Genomic DNA, 17,530 nt, shown 5'->3' on the forward strand with positions numbered 1-17,530 from the left:
GCAGGACTGGCAGCTGTATGTTCCAGGACACAAATGCTACAGGAAGGATAGAAAGGGAGGCAAAAGAGGAGGGAGAGTGGCATTTTTGATAAGGGATAGCATTACAGCTGTGCTAAGGGAGGATATTCCCAGAAATACATCCAGGGAAGTTATTTGGGTGGGAGAATCCAAAGGGGTTTGACAAATATATTAAGGACAAAAATGTAACTCGGGAGAGAATAGGGCCCCTCAAAGATCAGCGAGGCGGCATTTGTGTGGAGCCACAGAAAATGGGGGAGATACTAAATGAATATTTTGCATCAGTATTTACTGTGGAAAAGGATATGGAAGATATCAACTGTAGGGAAATAGATGGTGACATCTTGCAAAATGTCCAGATTACCGAGGAGGAAGTGCTGGATGTCTTGAAATGGTTAAAGGTGGATAAATCCCCAGGACTTGATCAGGTGTACCCTCGATCTCTGTAGGAAGCTAGAGAAGTGATTGCTGGGCCTCTTGCTCAGATATTTGTATCATTGATAGTCACAGGTGAGGTGCCAGAAGACTGGAGGTTGGCTAACGTGGTGCCACTGTTTAAGAAGGGTGCTAAGGACAAGCCAGGGAACTACAGACCAGTGAGCCTGACCTCGGTGGTGGGCAAGTTGTTGGAGGGAATCCTGAGGGACAGAATATACATGTATTTGGAAAGGCAAGGACTGATTCGGGATAGTCAACATGGCTTTGTGCATGGGAAATCATGTCTCACAAACTTGATTGAGTTTTTTGATGAAGTAACAAAGAAGATTGACGAGGTCAGAGCAGTAGATCTGATCTATATGGACTTCAGTAAGGCGTTCGACAAGGTTTCCCATGGGAGACTGATTTGCAAGGTTAGATCTCATAGAATAAAGGGAGAACTAGCCATTTGGATACAGAACTGGTTCAAAGGTAGAAGACAGAGGGTGCTGGTGGAGGGCTGTTTTTCAGACTGGAGGCCTGTGACCAGTGGAGTGCCACAAGGATCAGTGCTGGGCCCTCTACTTTTTGTCATTCACATAAATGATTGGGATGCGAGCATAAGAGGTACACAGTTAGTAAGTTTGCAGATGACACCAAAATTGGAGGTGTAGTGGACAGCAAAAAAGGTTACCTCAGATTACAACGGGATCTGGACCAGATGGGCCAATGGGCTGAGAAGTGGCAGATGGAGTTTAATTCAAATAAATGCAAGGTGCTGCATTTTGGGAAAGCAAATCTTAGCAGGACTTATACACTTCACTATCCATTGTAAGGTCCCAGGGAGCGTTGCTGAACAAAGAGACCTTGGAGTGCAGATTCATAGCTCCTTGAAAGTGGAGTCACAGGTAGATAGGATAGTGAAGGCAGCGTTTGGTATGCTTTCCTTTATTGGTCAGAGTATTGAGTACGGGAGTTGGGAGGTCATGTTGCGGTTGTACAGGACATTGGTTAGGCCACTGTTGGAATATTGCTTGCAATTCTGGTCTCCTTCCTTTCAGAAAGATGTTGTGAAACTTGAAAGGATTCAGAAAAGATTTACAAGCATGTTGCCAGGGTTGGAGGATCTGAGCTACAGAGAGAGGCTGAACATACTGGGGCTGTTCTCCCTGGAGCATCGGAGGCTGAGGGGGTGACCTTTTAGAGCTTTACAAAATTATGAGGGACATGAGGCCACACCTAAAATATTACACCCAGTCTTTGTCATTTTACCTAAGGAGCATATTTAATCAAAATGCTGGAAATCAGAAAACAACACAAACTGCTTTGAAACTCTCCAGGTCTAGAAGCATTTGCCAGACTGAACCTGAAACTTGAACTCTGATTTTTTTCTCCACAGATACTGCCAGACCCAGAGTAATAGATTTATACTGCAGGCAGTTCAGAGAAGGTCGACTAGTCTGATTTTAGGGATGAGAGAGTGTGTCATATAAGGAGTAGTTGAGTAGGTTGGTCTTGTAATCACTGGCATTCAGAAGAATGAGATGATTTTATTGAAACACAAGATTCTGAGAGAGCTTGAAAGGATAAATTCAGAGAAGAAAAGTACCCTGGATAGGAAATCCAAAACTGATGGTTCTGGAGATTTCCCTTTTAAGATCAAGCAGAGGTGGAATTTCTTCCCTCAAACACAATCATTACTATTCTCTTCCCCCATGTCACTAAATATATTCAAAGCTTAAGTAATGAGATATTTTATTGACCAACTAAATCAAGGATTATGAGGACTGGGCAAGAAATTGGAGTTAAGGGTACAATCAGATTAAGAAATGATCTTATTCAACAGTGCAATAGTTTCAATGGGCTGAATGGCTTACTGCTCTTAATTTCTTAAATTCTTAGGATTGGCATTCTAAACAGGAAATAGATCTAATACACTTCAGTAGTTTGCTACTATGTCCACGTATTAGTCTCTGCTTCTCCTGCTGGCTTCAACCTGTTTAACATAAACTGTTAATGATCAGTGCCAGCAGGAGCAGCACATAGGAATATGTTGGAAGTGCTTTGACTGGCTTTCATCTGTTTTTACTTTAACATGTAAAACACATTCAATTCATAACAGACATTTCTATTTAATGGTTAAAAATTCATTAAATTCTTACTTGAACAATTTATTTCAATACCCTACATGGCCCATCATTGAGATCTGTGAAATCTCACACATTAGGTGTAAGACTCACACATTCTATGACCTACCCAATCTCACACTAACCTCTGGTGTTAAGCATGTTTAAAACAAAACTTTCAGCTAAGAAACTATAACTCTTTTTGTTTAATACCACAATTTCTCCTAACTCAATCAGCAAGATCAAGGCAAAATCTTCTATATCAGTATTTATATTACTCTAATTTGTTCACTGAACTGCACCATTTTTAACAAACAGATTTGTAGGTACAATGCTGAACTAAAACATAACTTGCTTAGTTTGTATTTCCAGTCTACTAGTTTCAACTGTTTGCAATAAACTGGGATGACAACATCTTTAAGAAAGGCAACTGCACATACTGAGACCCAATTGTTGGAAAGATATCAGGAATGTTATCAGCTGAAGACACTTAGAAAAGCAGCACGTTCACAAAAAAAAGTTAATAATAAGAGACAGGCATGCATCATTACAACAAAGATAACACACAGCATTACACAATGAGTAATGTTTAATGAGCAGTAATTCAATCCTCAGCTTCCCAAAAATCAAATTGGTAGTTAGCTAGTGATGTCCTGCAAACAAATACTCCATGGTCATTCTTCAGCTTAATAATGAATTGTTATTTATATAAATGATTAGAAGCAAGAGCAGGCCATTTTTTTGATCCGGATTCACCATTTAATAAAATTAAGGCTGATCTGATTGTAAACTCACCTCCAGAATCTGGCCTACCTGATAACCTTTCAATCCCTTTCTTACCAAGCATTGATGCACCTTTGCCTTAAAAATATTCAAATACTTTGTTTTCACCACCTTTGAGAATAACAGTTTCAAAGACTATCAACTTTCAAAGCAAAATTTGGTTCATCTATCTTAAATGAGAAACCCCTAGTTCTAGGTTCTTCCTCTTTACATTCACCCTGTCAAGTCTCCTCAGGATCATGTATATTTCAATCAGGTCACCTTGTAATCTTAACTCTAGTGGATGCAAACATAGTCTATCTAATCTTTTTTTTTCTTAATTTGGTGCTTAGCTCCTCATACTGGCCATGCTTTGTTCTCGGAGGAGAAAGTGAGGGCTGCAAATGCTGGAGATCAGAGCTGAAAATGTGTTGCTGGAAAAGCGCAGCAGGTCAGGCAGCATCCAAGGAACAGGAGAATCGACGTTTCGGGCATAAGCCCTTCTTCAGAAGAGCTTATGCCCGAAACATCGATTCTCCTGTTCCTTGGATGCTGCCTGACCTGCTGCGCTTTTCCAGCAACACATTTTCATGCTTTGTTCTCTGTCCTGCCTTTGTCAACGGTACCTACATGGACCACAATGACTGAATCTTCTAATCCCTTTGCAAGTATCTCTCCTGTCTCGAGCAGAACCCTGGCACCGAGCAGGCAATCCTGACTCTAAACTCTTGCTCTTGACTGCCTTTCATCATGTCATACCCCTCAGTACACTATCTCCAACTACCACTACATTCCTTTTAACTGTCCAGACTTGAATGACCTCCTGTATCATGGTATTGTGGTCAGTTAACTCATCCACCCTGAATCACCACTCTCATCCAAACAAACTGTAAGAAGTTCAAACTTGCTGGACAATTGCAAAGGCTGGGGCTTCTGTAGGACTGTTCCTGACAAATGATGAAGTGAGAAAAGTTCTGTCCTAAAGCTGTGATTGTCTACTAGTACAAAGCATCCATGTGGATTCCCCCATCCTTATTTGTTACAGTATCTGCAAAACTTCAAGTTCATAGCTTCTTGAGCGACAAACACTTACTACAGAAAAGGCTGCGCTGTATCATACTGACATCCAAGAGCTCCCACATGCTGCAGCTTTGATCCATCACCTGTCCAACCACCTTTCGTGTTCTTTTAATAACCACCCTAAATACTTTGTTCAATTATTTACTCTCCTTTTATATTTATTTTATTGATCAATGCAATCTAAACATTATGAACTGAATAAACCTTAACCACTTACCTGATACTCACCAAATAGCTAGCTTCTTCCTGTGGCATAATATAAATCAATTTCTTGAGGATGAAAAGGTTACAACAAAACAAAAATAATGTAGCCCATCCTCTTCTACACCCAGTACACTTAGAACACCAAACTTCCAACACTGAAAGCCAAAGTCAATGCTCAGCTGCACAGAAATGCTCAGCTTTTTGTGCTCCTGAAACAAAAAATACTCTCTGACCCCAATTACAAAATAAAGGTTCCCTCTACTTTCCTTAATTTGGCGTCTTCAACTACTTTTCCAGTGGAGACTGCATAAAAGTGAATTTGCCATAGTCCCAACGGACCATCAGGCTGCTCTTTCAGAGAACCAACTGGTGTTGCATTTAACCTGGTCACCAAGTAAGGGGGATGGTTGAGAAGGCAAGATCTTCAGTGACCTCAGACGGTGTCAGTCTGCATTCTAAACTAGCCATTCAGCCAACTAAGTGTCTAGACCCTATTAGACTGGGAAATTTGGATGTGAAACAATATATTTCAGTCAAATGGTAAATACAAACAAAATTAAATTTTTACAAATACATTAAGACTCCCTTACCAACTACCAGCAACCAAAATCTTGAAAAATATTAAAATATTGACCTTTTCTACATTTTTTAATTAAGATGCAAGCATTCTGTAAAGTCCAACAATTATTATACATTCTGAATAACTCATTAGCAAGTGGCGAACCACCTACAACTGAGTGGCTTGCTTGGGACAATTCAGAAGGTGATTTAGAGTCAACAGATTTAGAGTCTGGAGTCATATGTAAGCCAGACTGGGCAAGTGCACAGACTTCCTTCCTTGAAGAACAGAGTGAGTCCAATGGATTTTTGTAACATTCTGCTGGTTTCATGGTCACAACAAACAGGATGACTGAACTTATTAATTTATTGTAAACTTCTCAAGGTACTGTGGTGGAATCAGATCTCCAGAGCATTCAACCAGATGACTGGATTACTGTTCCAATAACATTTCCACAGTGCTGCTTCCCAATGACTTGATGTTCCTACATCCTCTAGTTCAAGTGCAGAGCAAGTGGAAAATTCATTTGCTATGTTCTCAAACATACAGTCCAAAGATGTGCAGATTAGGTGAATTGGCTGTGCTAAATTGCCCATAGCGTTAGGTGAAGGGGTAAAATGTAGGGGAATGGGTCTAGGTGGGTTGCTCTTCAGAGAGTCGGTGTGGATTTGTTGGGCCGAAGGGTCTGTTTCCACACTAAGTAATCTATTCTTCAGTACATAACTAGGACATTAGCAATGTCAGAACTTTGCATTGGGAATCAAAGATGGAATTCAAGGCCACAGCTGTTAAAAAGTAAAGGCAAAGAGGGTCCAGAAACTCCTCAAGCTCCCTCAAAAAGGTTATTGAATACTTGTCTTTTGGGTTCAATTGATCTTCACGTTCACAGCTCTGAACTGATTGAGGGGTGAAATGATTGGTCCCTGATAGATCCCTCAATAGCTCTGGAAATGGTTGAAATTCCATTTGGAGTTTAGTGAACAGTCCCCCCAGCCATACTATACTACTAGATCAGCAGCTAATGCCCATGCTGGTTTTGCTGTAATCTTTCAGGCAGGCTTGAAAATTATTTTGTAAAGTTAACACTGTGCCTAACAATGTTTTCTGCGTGAAGTTTGAGATTCTCAGAGCAACCTTTCCCTTTAGAAATGTCAGCTGAAAAGACATGAAACAAAATGTAAAATCCTCAACACAAACCAACAACACTCACTATTAATGATTCAGGATTAGAAACAATGACGGTGGTTTACAACCACTGCCAGAGTTGCTGACTGTAAAAGTAATCTGTGGGACTAATTTTAGGAATAATTAGGGATTTTTCCACGAGAAATATTTATGTTTTCAAGAAACTCTTTATTGAGTAAATATAAAAAGTTTAAAGAACTCACAAAATCTTGCACTTTATAATTTTCTAATATAAATGATTACTATCTAAACCAAATCATGCAACACTATTAACAGTGGAAATTCTGAAAGAACTGAATTATTCAGGCTAGTAAGGCACTGAATTTAAAATGTGTTTACTTAAGCAAAATATTTCAGTAACACTAAGTACATCTGGACAAATGTTGTCAAAGTCAGAAAAAAAAAACACTTCTTTTTGAAAGACTCATTTAAGTTTTAGCTCTTGCTATATTTGTGAACAGTGATAGAAAGTTAGATACCCAAAAGTAGTGTGTAGAGATTCCCATCAGGTTCCTGACATAAGTGTGCATTCCATATTATGTTAAAGACTTGCTGGAAATACATTACAAGTTACTGCAATATTCTGAAGATTGTTTGACTGAAATAGAAGTCAGAAATTTTCCAGAAGTTTACTTCAGAAATTGGCCCCGTTGTTTTTGTTTTGTCTCTCGCTCAGAAGATTACAAATTTGAATGACAAATTTGAAAGACCAATCTGTCTGGACAGTGCAAGGTTGATGGACCAAATGTTCTTTTGGTCCTCTTCCCATCCTTTTGTTTTTGTCTCTACAAGTCTGGTAGACAAACAGAATCAAGACATTTATCAGGAGCAGGCAGAACTTGAACCCAGGTCTCCTAGCTCAAAGGACTGCACCACAAGATTCTTTTGATCCATAAAATAGACAAAAGCAAAACAGGTACACACCACATACCAAATGGAAATTAACTACCACGACAATTTCAAAAACTGAATGACAATTTTTGCAGTGTAGGAGTCTTCTTTGCATTGTGTACACTGGCTCCTTGAATGAGCATGGCTCGGTTTTTGGTGCTTTTTTTCTCCCCCATAACCTTGAATATTATTTCTATTTAAATAATCATCCAATGCCCTCTTGGATACCCTAATGAATCTACCTCCACCATGTTTCCAGACAATGCATTCCAGATACCAACTATTCACTGACAGAATTTATTTTCTTAACCTTATAACTGTGCCTTTCATTCTTGATTAACTTATGAATGAAAGTTTTCCATATCTGTTCTGTCCAGACCCCTCATGATTTTGAAAACTTCTGTCAAATCTCCTCCGAGTCTTCTCCTCTCCAAGGAAAATCTATCTTAAAACTGAAGTTACTCATCTTTTGAACCATTCTTGTAAACCTCTTCCGTCAATGCATTCACATCCCTTTTATATAGTGAGCTCAGAAATGTACATGGTACTCTAGTGGAGGTCAAACTGGAAGCTGAAAACTGATATTGGAAAGAGAACGAAATAAATCATGACATCAGATTTCTTCTGGCAAGCCTACACAAAAGACAATTAACAGTTTTATTACACTATATAAAACAGTGTATAAAAAATGTGGAAACAATAATTTACATAAAATATTTTTTTAATTCTTCTAAAATACTCCATATTGGAAATACATTAATAAAGTTTTGTCTCAAGGCCTGAATACACACATTCTTGCTGTGACTGTACTCAATTTTCTAACATTAGATGCTGCCTTCAATAATGCAATCGTGTTCTGAAAACAAAATCTGTTCTTGACCAAAGAATTAGAAATAAAAGTACTAAAGAAGTTAATACTGCATCACCAAAACACCCATATGCTTCACCAATTACTGATCAAATATTTCACCAGATTGGACTGTTTATCTGGCAGTCACCTTACTATTCAGCTTCAGAACCTTAGTCTTAAAGAAAAAAAATAGTATAAGTCAGAAAATAAAACTAAATTAAAATAACTAATGAGCGAAAAGGAGAAGAAAAGTGTAATACAGAAGTAACTACATTAAACTAAAACAAACTAGAAAACAAAAGTCACTGCTCAATTTTAAGGTAGAGACAGAAAATACAGAAGGACAGATATACTTAGCTTGACATTTTAATAGGGCAAGTATTGGAACATGACAAGAATGTGACAACTATACACTTAAAAACTGATACAAGAATATATTTATAAACATAATTGGAGAAATAGGAGCAAGAGTAGGCCATTCGACCCTACAAACCTTTGTTGGTTTAATCTGCCCAAGACCTCAACTCCTCTTTGATGCCAATTCAACCCCCGATACAGTTGGTTCAGATATAACGTGATAGTTTTGTTACTGTGCATCCCCAAGTTATGAGAAAATCACATAATGGCAACACCATTTAATCTAATAGGGCCAAAATAGTCAATAGACGTAAGAAATGCTTATTCTCTACAAATAATGGTTTAAATTCTTCAATCGCGTTATAATCAATCCGCGTTGAAGAAAGGCGCGTTATAGCAGAAACAACTGCATTTCAAGAATCCATCTTCTCTCTAAATACTTGCAGTGATCCAGCCTTCATTACTCTTGGTACAAAGAATTCCAGACATTAATTATACAGTCAGTTCTGATATAACGCACTAGTTCCGTTCTTGTGCGAGCTTGTGTTATAAGAAAATCACACAATTGCTGCACCATTTAAACTAATAGAGCCAGAATCTCATTACAGCCAATACATGTAAGGAAAATTTGTGTTCTACAAATAACAGTCTAAATTCTCCAACTGCATTAAAGTCAATTTGAGCTGAAGAAACATGCATTATAACATAACAGACTGTATTTGAGAAGAAATTCCTTTGCATATCAATTTTGAATGTGCTCTCTTAGTCTGTAACCTCTACATTCCCTTACTGGTGGAAACATTTTCTCAGCATCCACCCTATCAAGAATATCAAAATCCCTCTCTGCTTTACTTTTCTGGAATTGCTGCCCATTTATATCATAGTCTGCATTTACTTCTTCCGAGCAATGTGTATGACCTCTCACTTTCCAACATTGAACTCAATCTACCTTGATTCTCCACCTCTCCCACTCAATTTATTTATATCCCCTTACAGATCTCTTATGCCCTCATCATAAATGCCCTCCCACATACTCAAAATGAAATTGGTTGCCAACTGTTGATTTTGGTTATAACCATAAGAACAGATTTGATATCATGATGCATTTGGATTTGTAGAAAGATTACAATAAAAAGGTCTTACTCAAGAGGCTTGTCAATAAATATGAAACATATTGATGGAGAGGAGATAAGCATGAACAAAATGAATGGAAAGCAGCTTTTCCGTCAGTTAAAGGGTCAATAACAAAGGGGCATAATTTTAAAGTGAAAGGCAGGAGGTATAGATTCGAAGAAAAATGTTTTCATCTGGAGGGTACTGGAGATTTGGAATTCACTGCCTGCGATGGAAACCTCATCATCTCTAAAAAGTATTTGGATGGGCACTTCTAGTGCCAAAATATTCAAGGCTATAGGCCTGGTGCAGGAAAGTGGGATTAATGAGGTTAATAGTAGACTTTTGGTGGTACAGTCTCAATGGGCCTCTTCTATACCATATAATTCTGTGATTCTAAGAAAAAGGCTCTGTCTATCAAAAGACCCTGGTCTAAGACAATCCCCACTTTCAAAGACAAGAAACTGATATCAGCCAAACCTCACTTTATTTTCTAATCAATCTCTTCAGAGAGGTTATGACACACCTCTGGAATGGGTGGGATTTGAACCTAGATCTCCTGGCTCAGGGGGAGGGAAACTAAGTTATAAGTGCTCCTAGTCAAACCTAGATTTTCTTTTCTCTATCCAGAGATATTATCACCATTAGTTGAATAACCTTCCCACCAGCAAAATCACTAATGTTGTTTGGACTTCTTTTAAAACTGGCATCAGTAAAAACAAATGTGTAGCCAAAGTCAAACCTTGCTTCAAATTGGACCTCATTGTATTCACCTGTCTGCTGCATTCCCTGGTTTACCTGTTAAATTACACTTCTATCAAAACAGTCTACAAACTGTCATCATATGGGGGATCTAGTGGCACAATGGTAGTGTCCCTGTCTCTAGGCCGGGGTTCAGGTCTCACTTGCCCCAATAGTGTGTAATAACATCTCCCATCACTTTGATTAGACAATATCTACAATGGTCATTTCTTGGGGGGTCTTCTGGTGCAGTGATAATGTCCCTACCTTAGCAGCAGGAGACAATTTGCTCCAGAGATCTGTCATAACAATCCTGGACAGGATGATTAAGAATACCTGGAATGGTCACACAAATTTCTGATTTATAGTCAAGGAGTTTTACAGAACTCATCTTACAAATATATGTGCATATCCAGTCGAGTGCACGGTGTTGGAAAAGCATAGCAGATCAGGCAGCATCCGAGGAACAGGAGAATCGACATTTCGGGCATAAGCCCTTCATCCTGATGGGCTTAACCTGCTGTGCTTTTCCAGCATCTGCAGTCCTCACTTTCTCCTATGTGCATATACCCACAACTTAAGAGCAAGAGTAAGTCATTTGGCCCTTCAAAAGTGCCCTGTGATTTAGTAAAATCAAGGTTGATCTGTTTGACTTCAAAATTCCACATTCCATATATCCCAATAATCTTTGTCTTACTTAAGAAGAATCTAACTTCTGAATTAAAAATATTCAATAACCCGCTTCCATTGCCCTCTGAGGTAGAGTTCCATAATCATAATTTTCAGGGGAAAAAGAAAAATCCACTCATATCTGTCCTACAGAGGCAACCCCTAAATTTAAAAAAAGTGTCAGGATTCCAAACCGATTTCTGGACTTACCTATAAGAGTTAACTTTCTTACCGCCTTCCATTCAATAGTTTAACAACAGCTTCTATTAACAAGCCTTATCTGTTACAATCTAGAAGATACTTATTTTCTTTCCATCCTTACAAAAAGACAATTTAATAAATTACTCCACTGTTTACTGCATTTACCAGAATCTTGCACTATTGAACACTCTCTGAAATGGCAGTTATTAACTCAAATGGAAATTGTTACATATAGAAACCACTCGAAACGTTAGCTTGCTTTCTCTTCATGGATACTGCCTGACCCACTGTGATATCCAGCAATTTTTGTTTCCAGTACCTGTATAAATCAATTGCATTTGGATTATTTGACAATATTTCTCGTTTTGTAATTCTGATGGAATCGTTAATCAAAGCTTGCACGTTTTTCAGACGGTCTCTCAGACTGAATTGAAAAGAGGTAAGTGAAATGGAGTTTCCTCAAATTTTGTTCATGGGATCTGGGTGCCACGTCCCAAGTTGCTGTTTGAATTGGGTCATTGCTAGGACCATTTCAGCAGCATTGCTGTGGGTCTGAAATCATAAGTAGGGCAGGCCATGTGAGGATAGCAAATTTCTTTCTTCCCAAAAGGACATTTGTGAACTAAGGGGTTTTTTACAACAAAGTGGTTACATGATTGCTACTGTGCTAACTTTTAATTCCAGATCATCATTGATTCAAATTTCACCATTTGCATGGTAAGTCAAGAACCCATGTCCCCAGCGTATTAACATTAATGGTCCAGTAATTACTACAACTATACCACCAACTCCCTATGTGATGAAAGGGACCATCTAAATACAAGATCATTCTTGATGTTTTAGTGGTCCAATTTTCTTAAAAGAATTTGCGATGTTCAGCATTGAACAAGCATTAGGTCCCTTATTATCACATTCAAGATGGTATGTTGCCTCTCTGATGTCAGAATCAGGGATGTTAATAAACAGCTGCAGGGCATTCTGAAGAGGGAGGGCAAACAGACACATGGATACCAACCACATTGGTAGAGAAAGGATTAAGATCCTGCAAGCAAAATATAGGGAGCTAGAAAATAGATTAAAAACAGGAGCCAAGAGGTAGTCACTTTTGGATTACATCTGGTGCCGTGTGCATAGAAATAGGAAGCTAGTCCAGATTAATAAGTGGCTGAAGAAACCGTGAAGGACGGAGGGCTTTAGATTTCTGGGACATAGGTCTCAATACCACGAAAATGGTTCCAGAATGGGTTTTCTTCAAGGGAAGTTTACTGGTGATGTTGGAGAGGGTTTAAACTAACTTGGCAAGGGGTGGGCTCCAGAGACATAGAAGCCAGTTAAGGCATAACAGAGCTTGGAAAATATGAGATCTACTTTAATGCAAGGAGACTGACAAACAAAGAAGATGAGTTGACAACCCAAATTCAAACTTGGGGGCATAATGTCATTGCTGTCATTGAGATGTGGTTGAAAGAGGGCAGGATTGGTAGAATACCGAGCTGGGATTTGCACCGTAAAATATTTACCTAGCATATAGGGTCTTTTACCACCACTTCTGTCTTGCCTGAAGGAGGAGGAGGAGGTGTTGCAACATTGATCAGGGAATCTATGACATCAATAAGTAGGGCTGATATCTTAGAAAGCTGTACAAATGAAACCACATGGGTAGAACTGATGAAAGGAACAATCACAATCACATTGCTGGAAGTGGATCTATGGATCCCTAACAGTTTGAAAGAAATAGAAGAGCAGACATGTATGCAAATATTAGGGAAATATGAAAATACAGAATAGTAATAGTGAAGGATTTCAACTTCCCTTACCTGAACTGAGAATAGTCAGTCTGAAAGATTTAGAGGGAGCAGAATTCTTAAAATGCAACCAGGAGAGATTTTTCAGCCAATACATAGAAGGTCCTACGTGAGGGGGATTGGTCCTGCATTTAATTTTATTAATGAAGCCGGACAAGTTGTTGAATTATCAGTTTGGTAGGGGGTGAACTTTTACAGACATTGGTCATAACTATGTTATGGAAAAGGCAAGGATGTGCCTGAAAGAAAGTTCTAAACTGGGAAAGGCTGATTTTAATGAGGTCAAGTATGATTTGGCAAGAGTAGACTGGGAGCAATTAGTTTCAGGCAAATTTGTTTCAGAGAAGTAGGAGATGTTTAAGGGATTAGGGAGAGTTCCAGGACCAACATGTTTCAATATGTTAAAGAGTGGGACCAACAGTTTCAATTAAGTCTGGAAATCAAGGAATATACAGAATTGGATAAAGAGAAAAAATGAGCCTTAGGCAGATACTAAGGGCTCAAAGCAGAAGAAATCATCAACAGGAAGAACTTTCTCCCCTTGGTGAAGCAATCAATAACAATAGGGCATAGGTTTAAGGTAAAAGGCAGGAAGCTTAGAGGGGACATGCAGAAAAGTATTTTCATTCAGAGGGTGGTAGGAATCTGGAAAACACTGCTTGTAGTGAGAAAGAGGCAGAAACTCTCATAACACTTTGCTAGTATCTAGATGTGAACTTGAGATGCAAAGGCACAAAGGCTATGGGTCAAGTGCTAGGAAAGAGACTTAGAATAGTTAAATGCTTGTTACTGATCAGTGCAGAGTTGATGGACCGGGGAGGGGGTGCATTATCTGTGCTGGAATCCTACAGGACTTAAGATGCCAGAAAAAAAACCATTTTCCAGCTTTTCATCTTGCACTTACCGGGACAATTTGCAAAGGTTTAGACAGGAGGATATTCCCAGAAATACATCCAGGGAAGTTATTTGGGTGGAACTGAGAAATAAGAAAGGGATGATCACCTTATTGGAATTGTATTATAGACTCCCCAATAGTCAGAGGGAAATTGAGAAACAAACTTGTAAGGAGATCTCAGCTATCTGTAAGAATAATAGGGTAGTTATGGTAGGGGATTTTAACTTTCCAAACATCGACTGGGACTGCCATAGTGTTAAAGGTTTAGATGGAAAGGAATTTCTTATTCAGTATGTGAATGTACCTACTAGAGAAGGTGCAAAACTTGACCTACTCTTGGGAATTAAGGCACAGCATGTGACTGAGATGTCAGTAGGGGAGCACTTTGGGGCCAGCGACCATAATTCTATTTGTTTTAAAATAGTGATGGAAAAGGATAGACCAGATCTAAAAGTTGAAGTTCTAAATTGGAGAAATGCCAATTTTGACGGTATTAGGCAAGAACTTTAAAAAGCTGATTGGAGGCAGATGTTCGCAGGTAAAGGGACGGCTGGAAAATGGGAAGCTCTCAGAAATTAGATAAGAAGAATCCAGAGAAAGTATATTCCTGTCAGGGTGAAAGGGAAGGCTGGTAGGTAGGTATAGGGAATGCTGGATGACGAAAGAAATTGAGGGTTTGGTTAAGAAAAAAAAGGAAGCATATGTCAGGTATTGACAAGATAGATCGAGTGAATCCTTAGAAGAGTATAAAGAAAGTAGGAGTATACTTAAGAGGGAAATCAGGAGGGCAAAAAGGGGACATGAGATAGCTTTGGCAAATAGAATTAAAGGAGAATCCAAAGGGTTTTTACAAATATATTAAGGACAAAAGGGTAACTAGGGAGAGAATACGGCCGCTCAAAGGTCAGCAAGGCGGCCTTTGTGTGGAGCCACAGAAAATGGGGGAGATACTACATGAATATTTTGCATCAGCATTTACTTTGGAAAAGGATATGGAAAATTTGAACTGGAGGGAAATAGATGGTGACATCTTGCAAAATGTCCAGATTACAGAGGAGGAAGTGCTGGATGTCTTGAAACGTTTAAAAGTGGATAAGTCCGCAGGACCTGATCAGGTGTACACGAGAACTCTGTGGGAAGCTAGAGAAGTGATTGCTGGGCCTCTTGCTGAGATATTTGTATCATCCATATTTACAGGTGAGGTGCCGGAAGACTGGAGGTTGGCAAACGTGGTGCCACTGATTAAGAAGGGCAGTAAAGACAAGCCAGGGAACTATAGACCAGTGAGCCTGACTTCGGTGGTGGGCAAATTGTTGGAGGGAATTCTGAGGGACAGGATGTGCATGTATTTGGAAAGGCAAGGACTGATTCGGGATAGTCAACATGGCTTTGTGCATGGGAAATCATGTCTCACAAATTTGATTGAGTTCTTTGAAGTAACAAAGAAGATTGATGAGGGCAGAGCAGTAGATGTGATTTATATGGACTTCAGTAAGGCGTTCGACAAGGTTCCCCATGGGAGACTGATTAGCAAGCTTAAAGCTCATGGAATACAGGGAGAACTAGCCATTTGGATACAGAACTGGATCAAAACTAGAAGACAGAGGGTGGTGGTGGAGGGTTGTTTTTCAGACTGGAAGCCTATGACCAATGGAATGCCACAAGGATCGGTGCTTAGCCCTCTACTTTTTGTCATTTACATAAATGATTTGGATGCGAGCATAAGAAGTACAGTTAATAAGTTTGCAGATGACACCAATATTGGAGGTCTAGTGGACAGCGAAGAGGGTGACCTCAGATTATAACAGGATCTGGACCAGATGGGCCAATGGGCTGAGAAGTGGCAGATGGAGTTTAATTCAGATAAATGCAAGGTGCTGCAATTTGGGAAAGCAAATCTTAGCAGGACTTATACACATAATGGTAAGGTCCTAGGGAGTGTTACTGAACAAAGAGACCTTGCAGGGCAGGTTCATAGCTCCTTGAAAGTGGACTCGCAGGTAGAAAGGATAGTAAAGGCGGCGTTTGGTATGCTTTCCTTTATTGGTCAGAATATCGAGTACAGGAGTTCGGAGGTCATATTGCGGCTGTACAGGACATTGGTTAGGCCACTGTTGGAATATTGCGTGCAGTTCTGGTCTCCTTCCTATCGGAAAGATGTTGTGAAACTTGCAGGGGTTCAGAAAAGATTTACAAGGATGCTGCCAGGCTTGGAAGATCTGAGCTACAGGGAGAGACTGAGCAGGCTGGGGCTGTTTTCCCTGGAGCGTCAGAGGCTGAGGGGTGACCTTATAGAGGTTTACAAAATTATGAAGGGCATGGATAGGATAAATAAACAAAGTCTTTTCCCTGGGGTCGGGGAGTCCAGAACTAGAGGGAATATGTTTAGGGTGAGAGGGGAAAGATATAAAAGAGACCTATGGGGCAACGTTTTCATACAGAGGGTGGTAAGTGTATGGAATGAGCTGCCAGGGGAAGTGGTGGACGCTGGTACAATTGCAATATTGAAGAGGCATTTGGATGGGTATACGAATAGGAAGGGTTTGGAGGGATATGGGCCGGGTGCTGGCAGGTGGGACTAGATTGGGTTGGGATATCTAGTCGGCCTGGACCGAAGGGTCTGTTTCCATGCTGTACTCTATGACTCTTAGGTCCATTCATTAGTTGGCATTATTTACTGAAAGAAACGGTATGACCATTACATGTTTTAATGGGCTCCATTCAATGCTCAAATTCACCTTTGAAACGGAACAGTGAAATGGCCTCTGCTTTCTTAATGTCCTAGTTTAGAAATTGCCAGGGGATCACCATATCTGCGTACTGCAAACCTACCTTCATGGATCAGGATTTACACTGGGATTCCCACAATCTTGCGTGACAGAAACAAAAATAGAAATTGCTGGAAAACCTTAGCAAGTCTGACAGCATCTGTGGAGGGAAATCAGAGTTAACATTTTAGGTCAAGTGACCCTTCCTTAGGAATCAGGTACACCAACATTATCCTACTGGATAATAGCTATCCTAGTCATTTCTTGCTGCACATTGTGCAAACACATGGATGGGCCTAAACCCATCACTTTTTGCCCTGAAAGGTTCTCAGTGTATCACAAATTATCCTGGTAGGTTATGGCACCATAGAAGTTTGAGCAACAGGTGAGGTTTCACATTGCTACTACATAGTAGAAGCATGAAACCTCAAGACCCATGCTCGCCAGTAACCAGATGCCAAACACATGTTCAGCGCATGCATTTCAGTACTAATATTACGTCAGACTGTCTATCTCAGTTTGCAACAAGCCTGCAGTCTTATCAGATGACCATGACAGTCAAGGTCTGATTGCACCAACCAATCCAAATTCAAAACAAAGTCCAAAATTAGATGAGATTCTGCAATTAAATCAAAATATGCTAAATAATCCTGAGCAAGAGAAGAATTATACTGACAACCAATTTAGTATTTTCTGGGCCACATAATATATTTGCATGTACTGACAGCTGCATATATTGACAAATAAGGCAGTGTTCTTGATAGACAGGAATTCAACAAAATGACACACACTCTTTAATTCATTTCTGAGAGCAATGGCTTGACTAATCAAAAATCATTCTGCCAGGTTATAAACTTAAAGCTTGTTAGTATGTGTACATTCTAAGCAA

At 39.5% G+C, this 17,530-nt stretch overlaps 1 protein-coding gene across 14 annotated transcripts in view; it reads right to left on the bottom strand.

The window, feature by feature from the left end:
- Positions 1–17,530, bottom strand: part of LOC122555094 (zinc finger and BTB domain-containing protein 20-like) — a 339,090-nt gene that overhangs the window by 284,683 nt on the left and 36,877 nt on the right. For 2 of the 14 annotated variants that reach the window (XM_087992871.1, XM_087992864.1), the window contains exon 1: positions 16,706–17,274. The exons of 11 other annotated variants lie outside the window; for them this stretch is intronic. The gene's annotated coding sequence lies outside the window, so the exon portion shown is untranslated. Of the gene's footprint in view, positions 1–16,705; positions 17,275–17,530 lie in introns of those variants that run through there. One more of the 14 variants, XM_087992873.1, reaches the window with a different exon arrangement.

The sequence above is a fragment of the Chiloscyllium plagiosum genome, unplaced genomic scaffold, assembly GCF_037043375.1.
Source record: "Chiloscyllium plagiosum isolate Xiang-an unplaced genomic scaffold, Cpla_swu_hap1 HiC_scaffold_12, whole genome shotgun sequence".
Classification (NCBI taxonomy): domain Eukaryota; kingdom Metazoa; phylum Chordata; class Chondrichthyes; order Orectolobiformes; family Hemiscylliidae; genus Chiloscyllium; species Chiloscyllium plagiosum.